This window comes from Crocodylus porosus, unplaced genomic scaffold (assembly GCF_001723895.1).
Source record: "Crocodylus porosus isolate Cpor-Errol unplaced genomic scaffold, CroPor_comp1, whole genome shotgun sequence".
Lineage (NCBI taxonomy): Eukaryota > Metazoa > Chordata > Crocodylia > Crocodylidae > Crocodylus > Crocodylus porosus.
Window position 1 is genome coordinate 4,782,521 of NW_017728947.1, and position 26,241 is coordinate 4,808,761.

General features: G+C 42.3%; 1 long non-coding RNA gene across 1 annotated transcript in view; it reads left to right on the top strand.

The window, feature by feature from the left end:
• The window catches only part of LOC109321570, a 108,576-nt gene extending 83,127 nt beyond the window's left edge, over positions 1–25,449 (top strand). The window contains exon 3 of the long non-coding RNA XR_002104088.1: positions 25,119–25,449. This is a non-coding gene — a long non-coding RNA (uncharacterized LOC109321570). The remainder of the gene's footprint in view (positions 1–25,118) is intronic.
• The last annotated feature ends 792 nt before the right edge of the window (positions 25,450–26,241 follow it).

Sequence of the window (26,241 nt, forward strand, 5' to 3'; positions counted from 1 at the left end):
AAGTATCTCCATATTTTTAAAGCTGAAAGATTACTGAGTTCTGAGAGGGAGAGAGAGAGAGAGTAGACAGCATTACTTCCCCCATCCCCTTTGCAATACTTGTAAGATTTTTAATTGCAAAGGACTTTTTCTTTGAACATTTTTGTAGTCAAGGTGCAACTTTTTGTTGGAAAATAGTTTATCAAAAAATATTGACTAGCTCTACTTACTGTATTTAGATTCTTAAACCCCACTGAAAAGAGGCTTATCTTTTTGTGCTGTATTTGCCCAGTATCTAGCCCCGTAGGATTGTGATCCATGTCCAGGACTCTTGGCTGCTGAAGTACAAATGCAAATAATGAAGTTGGTAGTTAGTTGACATCAACTGGAACCCATCAGAACTTGAGAGTTTTTCAATTCGAGCATCACCTTTGCCATAATGCAGCTGAAAGATCCAAATTTCAAAGTAAAACAGTGGTTTTCAGCCTTTTTTCATTTGTGGATCCCTTTGGACATTTTGAATGGAGGTCCAAACTGGAGGTCCCCCTTGAATTGTAAGTGTGGGTAGACAGACTTTTGATTGATTGATCATAGTTGTCTTTCACGGGCTGCTTAGATGTAGTTTGGGGCCTCCCCTGGGTACACAAACCACAGGTTGAAAACCATTGCTTTAGAGAAATTGAAACATGTGGCTAAACTCCTGCGGACCAAACCTGGTAAACTTCATGCAGCTCGGCCTGAGTCACTCATGACAGGCCTGATGAGTAGGGACCTACTTAAATCGTGGTTTTGTAATTTTTGTCAAAACCGCAAGAAATGGCTATCTCCAAAAAATGGCTTTGGTTGTGATTTCCCATGGAATTTTCCCCCAAAATGCTTCCTGGAATACAAAGATTTAGATTTAAATTTAATATTTAGATTTATAATAGTATGGTAATTGATATGATATTTCTGTGGAATTTGTTATTTAGTTATGTGGTTTTTGCCTTTTGGCCAATCAGCAACAAAGGAGGGGCCTGTGGGGGTCCCTATGCCAATCAACCACTAGGGGCAGGTCTATGTGAAATGCTCATGAAATTGGCTCTGCAAGCCATGAGCGGGCCACGAAAAACCCTTTGTCTCACCATGATTTAAGTAAGCCCCTACTAGTGAGTCATGTTGATTTCTTTTAATGGCCTGAGCTTGAGTGAGAGGAACATACAGAGCAGTGCAGAGATGGGGGTGCAGAAGGGGAGAGGAGATTCCGCTATGCATTTTTTGCGTGTCTGTTCCACTTTGGCAGGAGGTACAGATTAAAGCCTGAGACATAGGAGTTGATAAGCGGTTTGTGAGAGATAAGATATGAAAGGAGCTGTAATTCTGGATTAGAGTGTTGAGTGTTTTTATAAATGTAAGTCCAGATGTTTGGGGAAAGGAGCTGGGCCAGTGCTTCAGCTGGATATGACTCCATGCACATGTATGCTTTGGTGGGATCGTGGCAGAGACATAGTTCCAAATAGGCCAAAGCTCAAGGAAACAACACTCGAGGGCCTAGACCACCAAAGAGAGAAAGAAGATGGACTGCTAGGTGATCTTTCAGAAGAGGTTTTAATTTTTGTTTCATGGTGAGACACCTCTGAGTCATGAAGCTTCCTTTGCTGTCTTCTTGTTCGGCCTGGGGGAGTCATTTGCTTGCAACAACCATAAATTGCTACCCACGCTGTGCTGGCTCAGATGCCATAGCCAACAAGGGGTTTGGGAGCTGGGGTGGAGCCAAGCTTCTGCCCACCTAGTTAGTGAGTAAGCAGAAAAGTAGTCCCCGGTTACTCATAAAGGAAGAACTGTCTCTCTCTGTTGCTCTTGTTCTCGCCTGCTCTCTCTGTCTTAATTGTGTGAGCCCTTAGACCCAAGTCCTCAAAGGTATCCAGGTATCTAATTCCCATTGGAATCAACAGATGTTAGGAGCTTAAATATGTATGTGAATTCTGATCCTTAACCAAGTAACAGTCTACTCTTTAGATACAATGTCCAGCACATTCCTTTGCATGATTGATGCTTTACCTCTTAAATTCTATTCTAGCTAAAAGGTGCCTTATTTTTAAAATATAGGGCCGTGATTTTTTTCTTAACTTCCCTGTAGTACAGAAGACCAGAGAAAACCTTTTTAAGTTTCAATCCTGGCATCTACTAGACTTAGCTGTCAGTCAGTAGAGTCTTAATATCACCCATCACAGCGTAAGGGTTTTTTTTGTTTGTTTGTTTTCTTGGTTTTTTTAGTGACATTTATACTGGGAAAAGTCTGGTGTAGACAGAAAGATATTGACAAAAAGTGATTTTGCTGGTATAATTAATTTTACTTAGCTTCCTCTATATTAGCAGGTAGAAGAACAGCTATACTAACTAAACTAAAGCTAACTAAATTCTGAATTTAATAGGAATATTTCTTACCCGGTGAAGAATCTGTAGTTTGGTCATATACCTTCATGGATGTGCAGTAGCAATGTAAATACATTTTTAGGAATAAGAAGATCTGAGCACCAGATTACCGGCTACTTTACATCAGCATAGCTTCACCTGAGTTGATGGAATTGATTCTTGGTAACTGGGAATATAGCACTGAATATTCAACAAGCACTTCCCAATGCCACTTCTCAGGAGAAGTGTACGAAGCTTGTCAGTAAGAGAAGGTATCAGCAACTTGAATATGGATTTCTTGAAGTATGAAAATATTCTGATGTGTTTTCCAAGTAGGTAAATTGGTTCAAGATAACATTAACTGAATTGGTTTTCTATGTGACTGGGCTTTTAACTTTATTTATATTTTGGTAGTACCTAAGGGCTGGCTGATAATGAGAATGTGATGTGCTGGCACCTGACCATCACAGAGTACTAGACAGTCCCTATGCTCAAGAGCTCACAGTGGACAAGTCAGATGCAAAGTGGAGCAAGGGCTCCTAACAGCCTAAAATCCAAGCAGAATGAATGATGCGATGGTGGCAAATCACATGATTTCGTGAGAGGCATGGCCAGGTTGAGTTAAACCAAGATCAGTTAGATGGGGAGTAGCTGGAACAAGGTGGGTTTAGAAGTGGGGGTGGGAGATTGAGGGGGAGATTGACTGCACAGAATAGAGACAGCCCAGCAAGAACTACAGTCTCTAAATGCTCGGTGCTCCCTGTCTCTGCAGCCACTTTTTACTTGTTGATGTCTCTGACTTCCTCCTTGCTAAGTTTTCCCTTGCCTAAGGGTGGGCTATACAGCCATGCATGCTGAGGAGTTTTAGGGAGACAGATCTCCTACTGGAGCAAAAAGATTGATCAAGCATAAAAATTGCCATGGCCATGTGCAGCAGGTGTTTGGTAGAGGAGTAGTTTTCATGTGTTGCAGCTACAGTGGAGAGCTATGCTTCATACCTCTGGAAATACTCCCCACCCACCAAAAACATTCAAGCATTAGTAGCAGCTCCCACTTGACACTGCAGCAGTGAAACGCAAATATACAGCTTTTTTCTGTTCTACATTACAGCTTGGGATCTACATCTAGTCTCTGTGAGCATTCATTCCCAGTTCTTATTCACAGTGGCATCTTCCTCTGCTTCTCATTCATTACCCAAGCATCTTGACTAGCAGGGGCCTATTAGTGGCTTTGGTCATTTGGAGCAAATGATGGAATCTTCTGGTAAACCCAGAGACACTTGTAGAGGTGTAATATTTTGGTTTTAGTTCCCTCTGCATTTTTATAGTACTGAGGCCAAAGCCACATCAAAGAAGCAAAATCTGGCAATAAATTCCAACCCCAAATCATTATGCTCCAATTAGAGTGCTAAGAAGAGATAAAAGAAGAAGAAAAAACTATCTGTTCTCCTCAATTGCTTGTTTGCAGAGGCTTCTTTTCTCTTTTGTGGCATGGGTCCCCAGGCATCTTAGCCCCCTAGCCCTTGCAATTGGTGTCTGCCTAGGGAGAGCTTTGGCATTCTTTTTATTAGAGCCACAATTAGATGGAGAGGTTTGCTAGGCAAAGTAAAAGTCTTGAAGCTTTCATATTTCTTTTTGGTATGGGCCACCTTTTCATGATTTAATCTTTTGCTCTCTGCCCACTTTTTTCTCTGAGCATTCGTACAAGTCACAACCAGGAAGGTAAAGCCAATCGCAGGAAGTGTGCATGATTGATTCTGTATCACTCATTCGAAGTTGAAGCTAGAGAGAATTATATTAGTAGAGGCTAAGAATCACAAACCAAAAAGATGACAAAGCCATAAGGGAAATACAGAGTGCCCGAGTGAGGGACTAACGTAAGAGGGATGAGGGTGAGGAGGGGAACGCAACTAGGTTACAGAAAACACCGTATTAGCCATGTAAGCCTGGGGATGAGGGCAGGTGGAGGGGGAAGGGGAGGGAGCGAAGTTGCAACACTGAGAGAAAGAAGATAGATGCACAGAAACCCATACAGTGGTCTGCAGTGGTGGAGTGGATAGGTTGAAAAAAGTTTCTCAGTCTATAGAGTCTTATCGCAGGGGTTGTCTTTGAGCGGAGTGGAGTGGTTTGTCATTGAAGTTTCCTCTCAGAGTCCATCAGGTGCAGAGGGGGATTCAGGCATTGCCCTCTGAGTCTGGTCCAGCGGCGGTTGGTCTGGTGTATTGGCAATGGCCTGTGATGTGCTCACCGTAGATGTCACAGGACCAGCACATGGTGTCGGACACCACGGGGCAGTGCATCAGCTTGGCATAGTAAGCTGTTGTATGTGTGCTGTTGCTACATCACAACAGCGCATATGTAGTGAGTACTGCCTTCGCAGTTCTCCCACTTCTGAATGTCCAAAGTTGCCCCTCAGTCAGGGTCTTCCACAAGACAATAGAGTTGAATAACGTTCTGGCATGCAAGCCTCAGCAATATGAATATGAAGCATGAACATAATCTGTAGTACCCATAACTCGCCAATAAGCATGACTGATTTGCTTCTCATGTTGGCAGCAGTGTCACAACACCAGCGCTTCAAAACCTGGAATATTGAAACATCTTTTTCAGTGTTCTTGTGTACGGATCTTTGCTTGAATACTTGAAGCATTAGATGACAAAAATGGCCAGGGCAACACCACAAATATAGACAGTTATCTGTATAATATCAAACTATTCTTCCATGTATGGAAAGGATAGCGGGTTTGCTGAATCTATTTACCTTATCTGTGGTCCCCAGACTAAGGATTTGAATCTGCCCTAACAGCACAGGCAAGTGCCCAACCAACTGACTTAGGGAGTCTGTTCTTCTTGTTTTGTCTTAGTGGAATGATTCTAAGACAAGAAACTGAGAGAGAGCCAGTCCAGGAGACCTACCAGCCCCATAGCTAGACCCATCCCCTTTTTCTGGGATATGGAAGACCTAAGGTTCACATTCTTTATCTGAGTCAAGCATTAAAGAGACTTAAACTTGGGTTTCCCCATGCTAGGTGAATGCCTTTACTTCTAGCTATTTTGTAGCAAGGTTCTGTCTTTGGTTTTCACCAGAAATTCTGTTCTGGTCCTGGGAAGCATTTCTTGGCAAAACTTCATCAAAATGTGTTTATTCCCATAATAACCTTTGATTTCATCAAAAAGGCATTTGCCACTGGATACAGCATTGAAAAAATTCCTGATCAGCCCTAGTTGTACATTATACTCTTAAAATAATATTTATGAAACTTCTTTGCATGGTGTTACAGGCAGCCTCATCCAATGACAGTTTGCTGTAGCTTCATCCTACTCTGACCTGGTGTTTCATTGACTGACTGCACTGCCACATGATAACCTAGAGGAGATTTGTGAAGGGTGTAGCTTCCTCTCAATCTCTTGTATAGTTCTTGCTATTGTCTAGGCCCAGCAAACTCTAATTCAACTGCAGCATTAATGAAACTGTCTCAGGTCAGCTTAAAAAGAAATGTAGGGTTTTATTTTTGAACGATCTGGGGATTTTTCTAAGCATAGCGGAGCCAGAGTGAGGGACATGTATCTTCCAAATCAGCGTGTAGCTCAATGTCAAATGTTGCCACATTTAATTCAACATTTTCTCCGGCCTTTTGAATGAACTAAAAGGGAGAGTTGCCCGAGTAAAGTTTGGAGGAGCGACATGATTTGCCCTGATATTTGTGAAAAGGCACAGGTTTCATAAATGGAGTCATTGACTCCAGCTTTCTACAAGATATACTAGCCTGGAGGCTGTAGATTGGAACTGAAACTTAAACCAGAGTGAAGCCAACAGCCTCAGACAGGTCTGCTGTTCAACTTTGTATCTGAGTAGGCTGTTTCATCTTTACATAGACGTTGGTGTCTATATATTTACTCCAGTTGCTAAGAATGGGAGAATCCACCTTGTTTCCCCTTCCCTTCACGACTTTTGCAGATGCCTGGTTTGTGATCACTTTTGCTTAGACCCTCTTTGCCCTACGGTCTGTGAGGAAATGGCTCGGTTCTCCAGCTGAGGGCAGGAAGTGTCAAAGGGATTCTTAAGAACAGTCTGAAGAGTGTTTCCCATGGTGTTATGTTTATACTCACCGCAAAGCCACAGGGAGAACAACCTTTCAGATGCTTTTGATTCAACACACTTGGGCACAAACCACATGCCCTTCATGTTTTCTGAAGGGAAGTTTTGAGTTTGGATTCTCTTCCCAAACAGACGGAACGTGCCCTATCCCTGTGGTTTCCAGGGAAACTTTGGCTCTGTATTGTGCCGGGGTGGGGAAGGAGGGGGGAATGGCTGGAGGAGGAAAGCCGGGAGCTTATTTCACCCCCTATACATAAAAGCCAGGAATCAGCTAACCCAGGAATTTCTTGATCTGAAGGTGAAGGGGCCAAGCTAATGTGTTCGGTGATATTGCCTCTGTTGCCTATGGTGGGCGACAGAGAGCCAGTTCATTTGCTTCATCTTCTAGCACAGTGGGGGCCTACTTTTTTGGCAGGTGTGCCACAAATTACCCCACACCCTTCCCAAATGCCATTCTGATCCCCTTCCTCTGCCTAATTTGCTGCTCTGCTTTGCGCTCCCTATTCTGTGCTCCTGGCCCAATCTCGTCCTCTGCTTTGTGCTTTTTGCCCTGCACTCCCTGCCCGATCTCTGGCTCTGATTTTTGCCTCCGGCCCTTCTGTTGCTGTGCTTTCTGTCCCCGTCCCTGCTCTGCCATGTGCCACGTACAGAGGCAGCCCCTGCCATTTGTGGCATACGTGATGTAGTTTGGCCATGGCCACCCCTGTTCTAGCAGACCGGGGGAAATCGTTCACTGCCTCTCTGAAACAGCAGTAAGGAGCACTGTATGATACAGCTATCCCAGAAACGGGTGCCATCCACCCTACAGGGGTTTTTTTCTTTGAACATTCTGGATTTTTATTGAAGAACTTGAGTTCTTTAAAACAAAACAAAAATAAAGCTTTTAATGAAAAGCATTTTGGTGAAAATTTCTGTGTCATTGAAATACCCTTTTCCACTGTGGGGGAGAAAACTTGAACAAAAGAGTTTCCTTCAGATGCCCTCCATATGCTCCAGATTCCTTCCTCCAGATGCCTCTGGACCAATGCAGTCTATCCCTGAGGTAAAATGGCTCCCTGTATTCTGCCACCAAGGCTATGGTGCCTGAATTTATCTTCACAACCCTGCAAGTAATGTGAGGGCATAGGACTTCTGTGAACTTGAATGACCAGCTCCCTCTGCTTTGATGGTGGAAACATCTAGCTCACACTGAGCGTGCATGAACCTTCACAAAGGGCATTGGTGTAATCAGTCCCATCCTGACATTGAATAGCTTATTTGCATAGCCATGCCCATACCCATTATAGTAACACCAAGTCTTTCCTCTCCCCTCCCACCAAAGAAGTCAGATTTTTCAACTACTGAATTACATTTTTCAGCAGATAAAAATTTTCATTCTTTCCCTTTATAGCTTTCTTGTAGAATATTATTAAATAAACTGAGGTTTATTACCTACCCCTGATCTTTCTTTAACATCTTCTGAAAGTTACTAACACAAAGCATTGCACAACAGAAATTTAAAAAAAAATCAATTTAAAATCAACATACTTTTTTCTTAAAAACAAAACTGAACATTTTTTTTCTAAGCCCCACATTCCAGGCTCTAAAGCTGAGATAATCTTCTGGGGAAGTTAATGGATATTGTTAATAGCTGGATCAGATTTATAAAGAGCTAGCAGATGACAAACAGGAGAGTAGGAGATAACCTTCAGTAGGAACAATGAATAATCAGTCATAACATAATAGTAGAACATCCTTCCAAGGTCCTGTGGGTAACATGTTTCATCCATTCCAGCTAATTCAGATTATGATGTTTAATTATTACTAAGAGTTAATGTCTACTGTCTCTGTCAGAAGTTGTTGATGCAACTGCTCCAAGAAACAAGTTTGATTTTATTTTTGAGTGGCTATGATGTTTGTAGGTCAGAGCTGCGTCCCTCTCTGTGTTGTGTGTGCTTTGCTACAGCAATCTAACCATGCCACTGTTTGTGGTGAATTTACACCAGTGGTTTTCAACCTTTTTTTATTTGTGGGCCCCTAAAAAATGTTGAATGGACATGCAGACCCCATTGGAAATTTTGAGGTGTGGGCCTCTTTGAATTGTAGGTGTGGGCCTCTTTGAATTGTAGGTGTGGGTATTCACATAGTTTTGATTGATCATAGTCATCTTTTGCAGACCCCTTAGACATAGTCTGCGGACCCCCAGGGGCGCACAAAGGACAGATTGAAAACTACTAATTTACATTAATGTGACTAATGCAACATTATAGTTAAACATTAGAAGGTGTTTGCATCCTGAACCCCTTTTTCCAGTGATTTCTGGCCGAGCTGGAAAAGATGGCCTACATCCAATCTTCCCCAAAGTACTGGGGACTATTACCAATTGGAGGAGAGGGGAGGTGTGGGTTTCTTCATCAAAGCGAAGATTTGGGGATCAGATGTAAAGACCTAGGATCAAAATCATCACTACCTTGAAACTTACGTTGCCATTTACAATAAATGTGTGTGCCAAAAGGGTGGAAAACCTTGCCAGATCAGAAAGGTGGATCTTATGGAGTGGCACAGTATACTTCACAGAGTGGCCTCCATTACACTTCTTGTCGAAGGGTCAGTGATGACCGAAGGGACAGAGTAGCAGAGACCAGGCTGCTGTTCTTCACTCCGATTCAAAGTTCCCAAAAAGCCTTGGGGTTTCAAGTGCATTTCTACATGTACATTTCTTGGGATGTCTCTGTTTGGGCTGACACTTTGCAAGCTGGTGTTAGCTCATTTTTTGCGTGAACTCTGATGGAAAGTGTGATAGGAATCCATTTTGGAGGGATTCAATCTTGACTAGAAAAGCAGTTTCCACCAAAGACATTTTTCTAATGCTTTTCTTTAGCTTGGATAGCTTTTGTTTTAAAACCTGCAGTGTGTCATGTCCATCGTACTAGATGAGGAATGGTGCCTTTGGCATGTTTCAGAGTATTTGGTTTTGAAATAACAAAGTCCTGGGTGTGGTGTTTTAAAATGGTGTATACTGAAGATGTGCAGTATGTTAATTTCTGCAGCATCAAAGTGTTCAGGGAGATTACCATAGCTGCAGCTGATTCTACTTTACTTTCAAATGGGGTGTGGTGTGTTAAAACATATTATGATCTTCTATTGGACATCCATCCCCTATTGAGTCTGTCCATCTCTGCACGTATCTGTGCGGCCATCATCTATGCTGCAAGTCCCATTCTGCCTTCTGAGGGACCCCTGGAATGTCTCCATTTTTACTGGATAAAATAATAACTGAGCGTGTCTGGCTTCACCCTTTGTTCTCATCTCAACCTAGTGTCCCTTAAAAATGTGCTATGTTTGGAGAATAGCTTAATGTCATTCTGTTAACAGATTTGTTGTAGGTGTTCATGTGGATTTTGGCTGGCACCTTCCCGCCCCTGCCCCTGGGAGAGTACACATATTTACCTTCAATTGTCATGCCTGAGCTCTTCCAGCCTTGGGCGAATGGGAGTCATCGGGTCTCTCTCTACCCTGGCTTTGCAGTTTATGCCATACGTTGTTTTCTGCGTGCTGGAATCTTTGTCCCCATTCTGTAGCCCCCAAATCCGACCTTGTCAGAGACCACACACGGGTGTCTCTCGATGAGAGGGAATGTATGGAATGTTTTTCAATGAGCAGTTTATGAAATTCCTTCCCTATATGTTTTCGGAAATTCTTTAAGTTAAAGAGCACAAACATTTCTCAAAGGGAACCAGAGTTCACAGGGGCTCAAATACAGGCACTTGTTTTTAAAAACATTCTTTACTGGAAAAGAAGAAGTGGGGGGAGGAAAATGTAAAATAGAGATGTAAACAATGAAGTATAATCTCTAGTTGTGCATGTGCACACACACATGCTTATAGAGCTGGGCGGGAAGGGAAAGGAAGTAAAAGGAAAGAATAAAGCAGTGGGGCTGGATGCCTCAAAAAGGCTGGTAAGAGGCTATGTTTTCCTGCTTTGGATTTAATGCACTGAATATTTTAGTCAATGGAAGTGATCCAGTGTCCCTCCAAGACAACAGATGCTACTTTCATAGGGCTTTAGAACCAGTTTTAAGGTCCAGATTCCAAAAGAGACCTAGGTGCTTGGCCTCCATCATGCAAACGTGGGTACTGGATTAGATGCCTAGACACCCTATATAGTGCCTGGGGAGAGTTAGGCACCTCAGAATGGGAATCGCAGAAACGTATGCACTGAGCAGGCAGCAAGCTAAACTAGCCAAAGGGGACACAGTAAGAGGACATAAGTGATTCCTTCATCCTGTTTCTTGCTGGAGCTTAGGTGCCAACTTCTGCTCTGCAGTCACAGCCCAGACAAAAGCTAGAGAGTCTGACTCTATCTGTCCTTCTTTCTCTGTTTGATCCAATGCGTCTTCAATTTCTTTATGAAAAAATGGTACAGGTTCACACAGAGGCAGGGAGTATACCCCCACTGGAGAGTAGGCTCTAGCCAAGTGGATGGATTGCTCTCTTGGGAGGTAGGGTTGAATCTCTTGAGGAAGAGGCAGGTATTGAATCCAGGCTCCCAACGTGTTTGGTGAGTGTTCCAGTCACTGATCTGTTACATAAACTTGGGGCACCATCTTGTCCTTGGTCTGTGTTTTGAAAGAAACTGGCATCTGCCACTGTTTTTTGTGGAGCTCATTCTGGGAGCTCATTGTGGAGCTCATGTTCTGAGAATGCCTGCCAGATTAATACCTTATGGTGCTTTCTGACTTATGGCAACATAAATTTGGATCTGGGATCTCTCACCAGCAAGGGTCATGTTATCAGTAGGTCCATAACAATGTCATTTAACAGCTTGCTTGAAGAAATCCTGGCTCCATTGTACCTAAGAGGAAAAAATGCTTTTTGACTTCAAACGGATCAGGACATCACATACATTTAATTTTGAGTTTAAATTTTATTTTTCCTGCCTTCTTTTAAGTTGCCCTTTATGCTTGGCACTAGCTCTCTTTGGTTCTGATCCAAAGCCCATTGAAATCAATTGAAGTCTTTCCACAGACTTCAACAGGCTTTAGTTCAAGCCCCTGGCATGCTAAATAATCTCTCTCTCTCATCTTTCAAGTCCTTTCTGTAAAATATACATCTTACTCAAAACCTTTAAGTATAGAAGATCTTTTCTAACATCTGTATCGCTTGGTAATTGACTTTCTTTTGGTAAATGTGTGTGTCAGTAAAATCATAAACAGAATTCCCTGAGCAGGTTAGCACTTTATCTGCTCTATGAGAATGTGCAAGTTACACAGACACTTTTTGCTCATGCCAGTGTTGTGTTTTTCTTTTACCTTGCTCCTAGTTTATACACATCTGTGTTGTTGTAGGTTTTTTGAAATATGGTGACTGAAAAACCGAAGGAGTAAAAAGGCACAAGTGCAAGGAAAGTAGAAAGCTGAAAACTCTTGTGGTCTTCAAAAATGCCTTGTGCATTATCTGTTCCTGATGAATGGAGATTCCAATTGTTTGTCCCTGTGGTGGTTGCATGACTTACCTAAGAGGTCAGCCTTCCCCATCTACAACTCGGTAACCCATTTCCCTTAAAAGGAGCTTCTCATTTTTGCACCTTCTCATTTATCGATATTTTATTATCATTCTTAGTAATACAAATACAGTGGCACCTACAAGATTGAACTGCTTTTGGGGCCCCATGGTGATAGGCACCCAACCACCATAATATGCAATCTCTGCCCTGAAGAGCTTCTAATAAATAAAAAGGAGGAGAAATGGAAAACAAAAGCCTACAAAGCTTGTTCAGCTTTGTACAGCAGGTCACTGTTAGGAGCAAGACTGGAAACCTATGCTAAATACAGGCATTCAAAAAGCTGGAGGCAGAATCAGTCTAAGTTACATATAAGTGGCATAGGTTACATCAGTAGTACACAGAACAAATTAAATGGTTGCCCTTTGTTGGGGAGGAAGGGAGCACACAGATTGCCTGCACTGCCTGAGGCCAGCAGGTTGGGGGTGCTCCTGCACACCTCTGTGTGCCCCTTGGGCTCCCTGAGCTGCTGGGAAATTGTCTAGTGGAGCCGAGCACCTGGGCCACCACTGATTGGCTGCTGGGCATGGGCTAGCATGCCCTTCCTCCCCCTGCCATATCAGCTGTCAGTCCCAGGCATCTGCTTAGTATTGCTTGAGGATGCAGGGATGAAGTCAGGAAGGCCAAACCAGAACTGGAGTTGCAGCTAGCGGGGGACATGAAGGGTAACGTGAAGGGTTTCTACAAGTATGTCAGCAACAACAGGAGGGTCAAGGAAAGTGTGGGTCCCTTACTGAATGGGGAGGCAACCTAGTGTCAGAGGATGGAGAAAAGGCTGAAGTACGCAGTGCCTTTTTCACCTCAGTTTTCACAAGCAAGGTCATCTCCTAGACTATTGCACCTGGCAGCACAATTTGGGGAGGAAGTGAACAGCCAACAGTGGTGAAAGAACAGGTTAGAGACTATTTAGAAAAGCTGGAGATGTACAAGTCCATGGGGAAGTTGGCTGATGTGACTGCAGAGCTGCAGGACATCATCTTTGAAAACTCATGGCAATTGGGAGAGGTCCTGGATGATTGAAAAAGGTCAAATGTAGTACCCATATTTAAGAAGGGGAACTACGGACCAGTCAGCCTCATCTCAGTCCCTGGAAAAATCCTGAAGCAGATCCTCAAGGTATCCATTTCTAAGCACCTGGAGGAAAAGAAGGTGATTAAGAACAGTTGGCATGGATTCACCAAGGGCAAATCATGCCTGACAAGCCTGATTGCCTTCTATTAAGATGAGATGACTGGCTCTGTGGATGCGGGGAGACCAGTGGATGTGGTATACCTTGATTTTAGCAACACTTTTGATACAATCTCCCACAACATTCTTGCAGGCAAGCTAAGGAAGTATGGGCTTGTTGAATGGACTGTAAGGTGGATAGAAAACTGACTGGAGTATCAGGCTCAGAGGGTAGTAGTCAGTGGCTCAATGTCTAGCTGGCAGCCACTGTCAAGTGGAGTGCCCCAGGGGTTGGTCCTGGGGCTGGTTTTGTTGAAAATCTTCATTAATGATCTGGAAGATGGGATGGACTGCACCCTCAGCAAGTTTGCAGATGACACCAAGCTGGGGGGAGTAGTAGATACACTGGAGGGTAGGGCTAGCATTCAGAGTGCATGCCTACATTGCCATAGCTCATCACTATGGCAATGTAGCCTTGACAGGCACAAACCATGATGCTGCCACAACTGAACAGTTGCAATGAGCTACTGCACGGTAGCTCATTGCAACTGCAGTAGACACATCATAGCCACAACCCCCACTACGCTGCCTGCCTGCAACTGACAGATGCCTCTGACAGACAGATAACGCGGCAGGAGCTGTGGGGGGATATTCACCCATGCCTGGCAGACGGTCTGGTTGGGCTCCATGGGGCTGCACCTGCTCATGGGGGTTCTCCTGGACTCAGTGTAAGGTCTTTGTTTACCCTGTGGGGTGCTTTGTGACAGTGTTTGTGCAGGGGTACAGATGCCTCCCTTCCCCACTCGATGCTGCTTGCCTGTGGCTGGAGGCAGGGCTGTGGGAAGAGTCTGTGCTAGAAAGGGTCTGTGCTGAGTCAGCCCTGTGAGAGACCTCGGTGGTAGGGCCCGCTGAGCGCTCAGCCAGAGTAGCCGAGTGCAGGGCGAGTGCTAGTGCACCTCCCTGCCAGCAAGTGCTAGTGGAGAGCCATAAAGGAGCCTGGAATGCAGGCAGCAAACTAACATGAATCAATAGGGGATCTGGTACAGAAGTTCAATTCACCTGAATTCTATCCAGTTGGTCTAACCTAAATCGATTAAGTTTGAGTGTACATCAATCTGGGTCTATTTTTAGACTGGGTCCTGCCATTTTTAAACCAGTCTACATGCGTCAAACTTCTGTTCTGTTATGGGTACAGACTGGCTTCCAATCTCTTACACCAGTAAAGATGTAATGACTGTACTTGGCCCCCGTCTCTGGACTATCCACTGGACAACACTACTTCTCAAACCCAGCCATTTTCTTCTGTGTACCTATCTTTTTATCCACAGTTTTATTATGGTCACCTTGTTAAATATATCTAGTTATTTCTTATTTCTTCCATAGGATCATTCCAGTCTATGTATGGATGAACCCATTATCCTGTCTTACCACATTAACCATATCACCTCATCCTTCTGGCCCTTTGATTTCCCTTTTTGCACCACATCCCGGTTGCATTTAATCTATCAAGTCAAGTCAGTCCTGAGGCCCCTGCAACAGTTAGGACACCTTAGATGCTGTGCCTCATTAGTGATTCTTTGAACAAAGTGACCTGGTGGCATGCATCTCTCCAGGATTTCATCTATGAGGCTCTGCAAAATGTCATCCCTCTTTACAAGTCTCCTAAATAGTGATGATTAATAGTATTAACAGTGTGTTAGGAGCTCTGAAAACAAGAAAAAATGGCATTCCTGCCTCAGTGGGTTTGCAGTCTAAGCATCCAGTATACCAAGACTAGGGGTGATGAAGCAAGGACACAGACTGAGTATGAATGAGCAGTTAAGTGTGTTGTTAGTTTGGTGAGTGATTTGATCTTAATTTCTGCTTTAAATGAAATTGCAAGCCTGCTGGAAAACAGACTGATAAAGAAGAGGGAAGGTATAGCAAATCTGGGCCAGGTAGAGGTTGGAATGGAAATGATCTGAATGGGAAAAAGTGAGGAGATGAGAGTGGGAGAATAACATGAAGAGAGAAGGTGACTTTCATGAAGCAAAGTGGGAAAGAAGAGAGCCAAAGGAGCCAAAACTCTAGTGTGGGTAGTGGGCAATTGATGTAAGACCTTGAGGCAAGGGTAAGAAGATTACCTCTAGAGCTGTTCCTCATAGTTTTCTGCCATCTCCTATCGTCCCGCTTTTATCACAGCTTTGATATAAAGGACATGCTTATTTGTCTAACTGTGGAGAGCTAATATAAAGCCCTTCCTCTCTTAGCAGGTAAGAGCTGTTTGCAAGTTTAAAGGCCCAGTGGAGTTTTTGTAATAGCTTATGCATGTCTTCCTGATCAGACCTTAAACATGATTTCAGAAGCAGCTGTGTTTGAAAAGTCTCCCTTAACCTGTCCACTGGAGGGAATGGCTCTAAGACCACAGGGAAACAGGATTAGAAGGGCTTCCCGAGATGTTGAGTCCAATCCTCTGCATTCACAGGCACTTGTGAAATGAGGGAATCTCCAAAATAGATTGGAAATGCCAATCTGACCTCAGGGTAAAATCCCTTCCTGAAGCCAGATTTGGTGAGCAATATGACCCTTAATGGAAGAGCAAGACCCTCTCACCAGAAACCTTTGGGTTTCTAGTACTGGGAGGAGCTACACCAATTTACATTAGCTGAGGATCTCTTGTATTATCTTTAATAGAAAATAAAAATAAAACATTCCCGAGAGCTGTGAAATGGAAGATCAAGTATTCCTGCAATGGAATTCTCCAAATAACAGGGAAGATCAAGTAAAACTCCAGTAGAGCAGACACAGGAAGTATAGTACCTGAGCCATAACAGAAGATCGAACAGCATGAAACCATTATAGAAATAAAAATGGAGTATCAGTGACTAAAGCATGAGAGAAAAGAGGTTTTAAGCGAAGCTCTGTTGCAAAGACAGAAGACTCATGGATAGACCCAAACTAGCACCTTGAATCCCTACGTCTTTTGAATGTAATGGGTGAATTTCTAAGCTCCAAAATACCTCACCCAGCTTTGGGTCCAGGTCAGAACCTAAAACTTCAGGCCCTTTTCCTAGTTCTGATTTGAATAGTTCTGAATTCTAAAGCTAGTTGCTAGACAATATGTCAAAACCCAACGCTGTTTGCAGCGAAGGCTTGGTTTTAACAATTTGCTTATTGTTTTACCAAAACGTATTTGTCAAAGCATTCATTTTTAAATGAAAAGCTCCACTTTAGTTCATAACTTTTTTTTTTTTTAACACGAAAAATCATTAATTTGTAATAAAAGGACAAAACCATTTTAAGTGATTGACTGGAAACATTTATATGGTCCTAAAATGCTTTTGCTTTTTTATATATTTTATGAAGTTTCTGGTTAAACCAGAATTCAAGTCTAATCTAATTCCACATCCAAATGCCCCCTTTCCGTCCATATGTAACCACAATTTAAATTCAAACAATATATTCCATTCCAAAACTAAGACATGATCCTGATCAGGCTAAAGGCTGTTTTAGTTGCAATGGAAGTTTTGCAAATCACCAAAATAGGAAAAGAATGAGACCCTTCAGTAGAGGACAAGCTATTACTACTTTGTTTGGTTTTCAAACCATCTGTCTAGCAGCTGACTTCAGAAGTAGACTGTTCTATGCAAAGCTGTGCAGTTGCCCCATCAGATTTTTCTTTCATTATTTTGTTTTTCTTGTTTTGCCTGCATTTTGGGAACTACATGCCACCAGGGGACTATGGTATTTTTTCAAGTGCAGACAAAAAAGACTTCCCAGTGCTGAGTGGAACCTTAGTTGGGGATGTTTGAAAATGCACGGTGCTCAAGAAGGGGTGATGACCATACTGCGGGCTTCTAGTCAGAGAATGAAGTCAGCCAGTTTTCTCCTGAAGGGTGTGGGGAAGGGGAAGCAAGGGACAGGGCACTGTAACATTTTGGATCATTCTGGAGGTGAGAGGTTGAATTCAGAGAAGCACTGGAGAATGTGAATGGGTAACTTCATTAGCTGATTCAGAGTTTATTACAAAATTGTGGAATTTGGGGATGGGGAAAAAAAAAACATATTGGATTAAGTCATTTTATCCATCTCTGCAACCAGCCAGTGCAGGGCTCTTCCCCACACTGTTCTCTCCAAGCTAACTTTAACCCTTTCTAATGATGAATGACCACTGCTGAAGAACACAAAGCAAATGTATTTCCTTTCCCTCTCTAACAAAAAGAGCATAATAATTTTATCTTTGGACTTTACCTACCATCTGTCCTTCATGATTTGCTGAGAGCCACAGCTTGATCTCCTCTTCCAGCCCAGAAAATAGGTGAAGAAGTGGTAGTGAGGATCAAGTAGAAAAAGCAAGCTGCTGATTGAGTAAAGTCTTTTGGTAGTAGGGAGACGAGATGAAGTGGTACTCACTCTACAAAAGGGTGTTGTGTGATATTGTGTGCTCTCACTCTCTCTCCCCCTCCTCTTCCTCCCATTGCCCCTTCCTGTCTTTTCATACACTTAACAGTAATGATATTCCAGTTGTCTTCCAGCTTCAAGCTGTTGGTTTCCTGAAGACAAAGGCCTGGTGCATAATAGAACAGAAGGTTTTATGTTAAGAAACAAAGTCATTTGACACTGCAGTATTAAGACACCCCAGGCTAGATGATGTGTGGCAGGTTGCGGGGAAAAGGCAATGTAAGAAATGAAGTATGGAAATAAATAACATACTCAACATAGTCTGTCATGGTGGCATTCAGTTCAATTTGTTTTACACTGTCCCAGATAACCAATTTATAGGGTACTAGAGATGGTTGTGTGGAGCATGCAGAATGGCTTCCTGAGGGTTGTCAAGAAGGGGCTGGGCAGGAGCATCTTTTAGGACCTAGAGAGGCAGAGGAAACAGTTGGGAATCAGGGAAAAGCAGATTAATTGGCAATTTGTGGTTGGCCGGAAGAAGTCACCAATCAGCATTTGAACTATCATCTTTTTGAAAGAGGGAAGTTGGTGCTTCTTGGAACCATTGTTTCAGGCTGTCTGCAGACTCATACAGATATCAGTACATAAGTTCTTTAAAAATTTAATATTCAGCTGCCAACTAGAGTTTTGCAATGTTGGAGAAGTTTGTACCTGGCTGAGCCACCTCAGAATTCATCAGGCCCTGGATGAGAGAGTAGTGTGGGAGCAGTCCAACACCCACCCTAAATGAATCTAACAGATCTAAGGCAGTGATATGCAGCCTACATTTCCTTATGCTCAATATCCTATGGCTCCTAGGATTTTAAAAAAAATGTTTGTGCTTGTTTTTCATTTTTTAATAGATCGTCAAGCAAGGAGTGACTACCCTGAGCAATCTAGTGAGATGTTCTTTATACACTGTCTGTTGTTCTTCCTGGAAGCTGTGTTAAAACAACTTTTAGAAAGGTATTTGGTCTCTTCAACAGTTTCAACCAATGGTTGGTCTATCCCTTTCCTTGGTTCTTCCAGTGTTTAATTACCCACACCTGCTAGGGAATTACATGTTATTTTGAGGTTGAATTTGTCTAATTTTAGCTCTTAGCCATCGGACCTAGTATGGTTTTCGTTTGAATGACCAAAGTATCTCCCACTGTTGGTTTAAATTTCCCAACAGTGATCAAAACACTTCTTAGCCCTCTTTTCAGTAATTTGAGTGGATTCAGTTCTTAAAGTTTTACTTATTCTCAAGACTGGGATCAATTTTGTGACCCTACTTTGATCTCCATCCATGTCCATTTCCACATTTTTAGAAGCGTGGACACCAGAAGAGGGCACAGTAGTCTAATAGCAGTCTTACCAATGTTATATGCATTGCAAGATCACTTCCCTATTTCAATTTGATATTTCTCTTTTTATACATCTAGGCTAGGGACAGAAGTTACATATAAGCCAGTATAAGTGATTGGAAACAGGTTCAAATATGTAACAACAGAAGTTCAGTGCACATAAATCTCTTTCAAAGTGCCCAAAAATGGTTTAATATAAACCTAGATGGGTGTAGTATTAGACTTAACTGATTTAGGTTAGATTGGTTTATTGAACTTCTTTCCCAGATCCCCTCCCAATTCAAGTGAACTCAGTCCCCCAGCATCCCAGGATGCTTTTCATCTCTTCTGCAGACCTCGCTTCACAGAGTAGGTGGAGTAACCTTAGCCCAAGCTGTCTGCTCCAGCTGAGCAAGGAGGTGTGCTTTAATGCCCCCCAGCTTCTGGCCTGAGCTACTGCAGACACCTGGCTGCATTTCTTGAATCAAAAGTGAATGTCTGTTCACTTGCTTATTGGCTCAATCTACACAGCTTAGACTAACCTAAAAAGATCGAATTGATTCAGCCTCAGGCTTTTTGACTGTGTACTTAGCCCTAAGGATCAGACCAGTCCTTTTATTCATAACATTGTACTGAAACTTCATGTTGAGGTGGTTAATTATTATGAACCCTGTGTCCTTTTCTGAGCCATTGTTTTTTAAAGACCGATTCCCACCCCCACCCCCCGGCCCCAATCTGGTAAATAGATTCTGCATTCTTTGTTGTCAGGTTGAATTCCTTTCATTTGGCTGTATTAAAATGCATTTTGCTGGATTGTAGCCATTTAGCCAGGCAATTCAGATCAGTCTATAACAGTAGCCTCACTATTTCCTACCCCATGCTTATTTTGTATTCTCTGCAGACTTAATGAGCACACATTTTATAATATGATCTAGAACACTGATAAAATTATTGAATAGCATTGAACCAAGAAATGGTCATTCTTATTGAGGTTTCCCCATTAAAGACTACATTTTGAGATCTGTCACTGAGCCAGTTTTTAATTCATTCAGTGTATGCACACTACAATTTTTTTTTAAATCAACATTTCATTAGGTACTAAGTCAAGCTTCTTTGAAAAATTCAAGTATGCTTTATCAGCATAGTTGTCTTTATCGGCCAGATTTGTAATTGTGCCAGAAAAGGTAATATGCTATAGTCCTTTTGGCCATACAAGCTAATTTTTCTTCCTTGTAGGTTCTGTTTCGGGGGTTCATTTCTTCATTGAAAACCAAGGATCTTAACTCTGTTAAGGTTCTGGGTTCTAGACTAGCTATTACAAACAGACATCAGACCTTGATTAACTTACATAATTCTCTAAAAGCATCAGCTCAGTGTGTAGCAGTGACCAAAAAAGGCAATACAATGTTGGGCATCATTAAGAAGGAAATTGATAGAAAAATGGAAAACGTCATCATGTCATTACATAAATTTATGGAGTTACCCACATTTTGAATACTGTGTGCAATTCTGGTCTCTGCATCTTTAAAAAAGAATGTATTAAAATTTTAAAAAGTACAGAAAAGGACAATGAAAATGATCAAGGGCAAGGAACAGTTGCCATACCAGGAGAGACTGAAAAGGCAAGCACTTTTTTAGTTTGGAAAGGAGAAGGCTGGGGACGTGGGGGGATATGATAGAGGTCTATAAGATCATGAAGGATATGGACCAAGTGAACAGTGGACTGTTGTTCAAGAAGTCCCAGAATACTAGAGATACCGAGCACCTTCTGAAATTAGTAGATGACAGGTTTAAAATTAACGAGAATGTACCAGATTTATTTGAATCTAAGATGACCCTGAATTTAAGACGACCCTCCAATTATTAGATTATAGACATGGCAAATGGTAAATATTTTAATTTCTCCATGTCTAGAATCTAGTTATCATAAGTCATCTTAAATTCAGTCCTCCTACCACTGCCACAGAGAAAGTAGTAGTAGAGAAATCAGTGGCTGGGGGCCCAGCAGCCTGTCGTATGCCCCATGTCCATGACCCTTTACCACTTGCCCCCTCATGCTTGCCCCCCTACTGTCACACCCTCCTCTCCCCCGGTGTCTTCCTGTCTCTCTTGTGTGCCTGCCTACCTTTGCAGTTGCTCTGTCTCCACTGCAGGGCATGGAGCATTCGGCCAAGCCAGGCAGTGGCAGCAGCTCTGGCTTCAGCCTCCAGCCCCAGTTGAGGCAAGAGCTGAAGCAGCTCCCTGCTGCTCCACATTCCCTTTCCCTGCCCTCTTCTTTCTCTGTGCTCCACTTCACCCATGCCCTGGGTGTCCCTTTCCCCATGCCCTTTCCCCATGTTTCTTCCTGCACCATGTTACCTTTCCCTGCACATGGGAAAGAGCACCTTTGTCCTTCAGTAGGGTTATGTCTTGTAGGAGAAGATTGGGGTGGGGGATAATTAGTAGTGGTTGTTGCAAAGAGCTTTTGAGGGGATATATGGGGAATGTGCATGTGTTATGCCTCACTCAAACAAGAGCTATAAATTTTTACCTCCCCCCACACTTCCAGCCTACACTTTCCTCCAATCTATGATACACAAGCAGAAACAAGTTATCTCTATAACAATAGTATGTCTTATGTCTTGTATGCCTTCTTGTTTGAAACTCATTTCTTCATTCTGTTTGGACTGTCCTCTCTTGCTGTGTTACACTTATTTTATACTGTAAGTGCCCTAGAACAAAGGCCAGTACTTTTAAAAAATATGTTATAGGCTTCCACTTTGCTGTATAAATGATAAATGTGAGGATAGTTTTCACTCTTAAAAAATCACCCCTTCAGACTTTTGAAAGAGTTTGGTGTCAAGGCAGTCTTGAATGTGCACATCATCACCCAAAGGAAATCAGTGCGTGGCGTGACTGCAGTAGCCCTTGCAGTAGCACTTGTAAGTGACTTTTTCAGTATGTTATCACAACTTTCCACTCCATGCAACAGCAGGAGGGAACACACTGTGGGCTTTCTGTCCCATTGGGACATCAATTGTACTCATTCACTCCTCAATCACATGCACATGAAGGAGACCTAGACCTTCATCGTCCTCTTGGCTTCTTTGGTCGGAAGGCCCCAACCTCATTTTCAGCTGTTGACAATTGTGGTAGCAGACACCTGTGCTGTAAAATGTGGAGTAGGAACACTTCATGTTGGATTCCAAGATGTTTGACAATAACATCACATCTGCAAATTGAGGCATTAGGTCATTGTTATAAAAGTCTCCAGATTTCTGTACCTTTGCAGACCTGGTACAGAGCTGCCCCATTTTATATTCTAGGGGGAAAATAATATAAACAGTGAGCAACACATCAAGTCACAAGAAATACTCAGCTGTTTGAATGAGCAAGAAGCATCCAGTACCTGGCAAAATTCTTCATTACATCTCTTACGAGTTGTAATAAATACATCACAGCCATAACTTGTTAGTCAGCCATCTTTATTCAGCTGTTTTGCATGCATTCTCACCACGAGGTGGCAATATAAAACCATATGTCGCAAGAACCAGTACGACACAGAGAACTCCAGTTCCAGTTTCTCTGCTGCCATGAATTGTGCCCTGAGTCCATTCGTCCCTTTTAGGTAAAAACACAAATCCCAGTTCAGGTTCACATGGATACAGGCAACCTGCCTGACAACACTGGAGGTAATGCCAAGCCTGTGTCAATAGGGCAGAGAAGTCCAGTATAAATATATATCATTCCCAGCAGGGCTATTCTCAGAGTCAGTTCTAGGTGACCCATGTTTAAGTGGATGTACTGCTGCAGAGGTGTCAGGGCTGGAGAGCAACAGAAATGCTCTTTTCAGGATCACTGTTTTCCCTAGGGACACATTCTGATGTCTTAGTTGCACTGCACAGCACCTTACTTTACAAACAGTCCGAACTGAGCAAGCTACTACCTTAATGTGAATAAAGGAGGCAGAGAACATTGCCTGTAGATGCTCATACAGATGGCACAAGAGTATAAGAGAAGTGAGGAAGGAGACTAGCTGAATATGGGACATGACTATTAATGGGCTGCTTACCCATGTTTAAATCCAAGGGTTGCAAAACAGAAACATGTATGAATTGTATGTGTACAACTGTAGGCTCCTTCTACTGTACAATCCAGAATTTCACGAATTTACCCCAGACTTAAAATCCTCATATACAGGAATTTACCCCAGACAAAATTCCTGATTTTCTTGCCAGCTTCTTTGAATGGGGGGAGTTTAGCCAAACCAGTCCTGAAAGGGGCTGTGCTATGTTTTGCTATGATTTTGGAAGCCCTCCTGTGATGTTCTGTGTTTTTATTATACCTATTCATATTTATGAGGGGGATAAGGGGGAGCCCATCATCCTTCACTTGCTTTCTATAACAACCCTTCCCAACACCTAGCAGAATCTAATAAGGACTAGGGTGAAGAGAGTAATGATTTCCTGGATCACTGCAGATAGAAATATAGATATAAGAACCAAATATTGGTGGTACATGTTGTTATCTTCTGAAGTGCACCAGGTATATTTTACAAGAGGAGATGAAATTAGACTGTTCCAATTGTGTGATCTAGTATGGCAAATTTTAAGTTCTTTGAAGCCTAAAAGGGCATTTCCAAACCACAAATCATTTCCAGAAATAGGGACACTCTGGTGAATGAGAGGAGAGAGAGTCTGTGTATGGCAAACTTGATACGGTAAAAAAATCCTTTGCAATGAAGCCATTGGACAGAAAGTAAACTGCTTGCAAGCCCTTTTACCAGAAGACTTTGGATCCAGACTTTCATGAATACAGAGTTATATGCAAAAGTCAGGGCATATTAACTGAAGGGGTAATAAAGAACTGTTGTACATAGAGTGGTCTAAGGACTTCCAATGAAATCTCCGTGTGCCTGTGTCACTCATCGGGAGGATCAGTGCACATAGTCCCTGTTCCAGGACCAAGTTAAAGAAAGGGTAGAACGTTTCACAGAAAATGGAGTTAAACATATGTTTTATCAAGTTTTTGGTTCACTAAACTTTGCTTAGCTTGTGCAACAATTCCTGGCTCTGCTCTCTGGCCTTCACCTTTGACTAGTATTGATTAGTTGGTACCTAGCATGGCATAACATCTAAATCCTTGTTAAAGCGGTCTCCTCTCTCCCAGTAATGGAATTGGTAATTTTAACCCTTTTGTTGGGAAACACACCCCCTCATTGGGTGAGAGACACTTTTGAAAGCTGAAGCTTTGAAATTAGGAAAAAAGAGGAGATTGCACATCCCCAGAGTATAGCCCTAGCTCTTCAGTTAGCAATGTTTAAACTTTTTCTTTCACAGTAGAGGCCTCTCCCAAGTCTGGGCATCCATTGTGGTAGGCATAGGATGAACACTTAATGAAAGACAGCATCTGACATGAAGGATTCAGTCTGAATAGTCAAAGAGTTGGAGGGCAGAGAAAGGCCTAGAAAAGTAGAGGACAGGTAGCAAGTGAGTGACAGAGCTGCAGAAAAAACTTCCAGGTCTCCTGGAGTCCAAATCTAGCGCTGCCCAAGACAGCATGCACAAACAGTTAACTTTGAATTTGTAAATTTAGTTGTGTATATTCAATTAAAGAGCAACAATCTTTACCACAGAGTTATGGTTGTCCAATAGTTTAATATCACCACCATAATGATCTGAAACCAAGAAAGAAAGAATTAAAGGAATGCAAACTTAAACACCTGGAAATCAGGAGATACAGAGGTGAGAAACATACTGTCTTCATGATGTAAGCTTAACTCTAACCCCTGTCTGCTTCAGACTTGACTGTAAGTTTTGCCTTAGCAATGAGAGTATGATAGAGTTTATCCTTCACCTTTATTGTGGTCTGTTCCCAGAGTGTTTTTGCAGCATGTGATGCTACTGGATGTTCTAGTTTGTATGTGTATCCATATTTGGGCATCACTCAAAGCGAACAGAGTTAAGGTTGCATCACGGGGATAGTTTTTTTCCTCGCCTCTGTATCTCCTGGCTTCCAGAGGTTGAAATTTGTATTCCTTTAATTCTTCATTTCTTGGCTTCAGATGTCTGCTGTCTGCTTTTGGGTGGTGATGGCAGCTTATGCTCAAAGCATTAAATGTATTCCAGGCTAGCCACCCCAGGTTTGCCATGTTACTTCTTTGCCACCCTTCTTCTGGGAACTCCTTCTGAGACTGCTTTAAATATTTCCTTATAGAATATTGCCATGTACATCACCTGACTGCTGACAGAGACCTGGAAAAAGACATCCTGTGAACCTCTACTGAGACAATCTACAAAATTTGGTGCTGAAATGAAGAATGCTTGAAGCATACTGTCTGAGGCACATGCAGCCCTTAGCGTATTTCCATTGTGTCAAACTACTGCAACTCATCCTACCTTCAGTCAGCTAACTGCAAATGCAGTTAAAATAGATATGGATATGGATTTGGATAAAATGCATATGCATATGGATAAATGCTGCCATATAAATGTGGAATGCAATGATAACAGGGGCACATCCTCTTTCCTTCTATTGACTCATTATGCATTATGAGGCCAATTAGATCATTTAGTCTGAATTCCTATATAATACATATACACAGTACAGTTTCATCCAGTTACTACTATATTGAGCTTAATACCTTGTGGTTGTCTAAAGTAAGTATCTTCCAAGTCAGCATAACTTGAACTTTTGCATTCAAGAGATTGAGAATCCAGGCTTTTGAATTCATTTAGTAAAATGTTGGTTTTCCAGGGGATAGTATCATGGGAAGCCCTTGCTCAGGTCACCCAAATATAAGTTATGGAGACAGAGCAATTTTCAAGATGATGAAACAGCTGATGTTAGGACTCTTAGAGTAGCCTACCTTTTAAACAAAAAGCAAGCTCAGATTTAACCTATAGTAAAGCTGACACCTTGCTATAACATAAGGACTAATTTCACTAAATGCCTCATTTATTTTAGTGGAATCTCATTCTTTCAGATCATTGTCAGGAGTCCATTAATGAAGTAGATAGAGTAGAAACCCATGGTTAAATGAACATGGAGATTAACCTCCTGTTTTATTACTTTAGAGGCAAGTAGGCTCCTAGTACAGAGTTGAAACATTCTCCTAAAGTTGTTGGGGGAGAGAGGAGGAGACCCACATTCTGTCAGCCTTTCACATGGTTCATCTAGTCCTTATAGTCCTTCACTCACTTAGCCACAGTCTATTCACCACTCCACCTCTTCTGCAAAGAGGAAATCAATACATAGTTTAACTAGGGATTCTGTTCAGTGGAGGAAGGGATTCCATGGGCTTGTATATTCAGTGATGGCCTTCATAGGTACTTTTAGT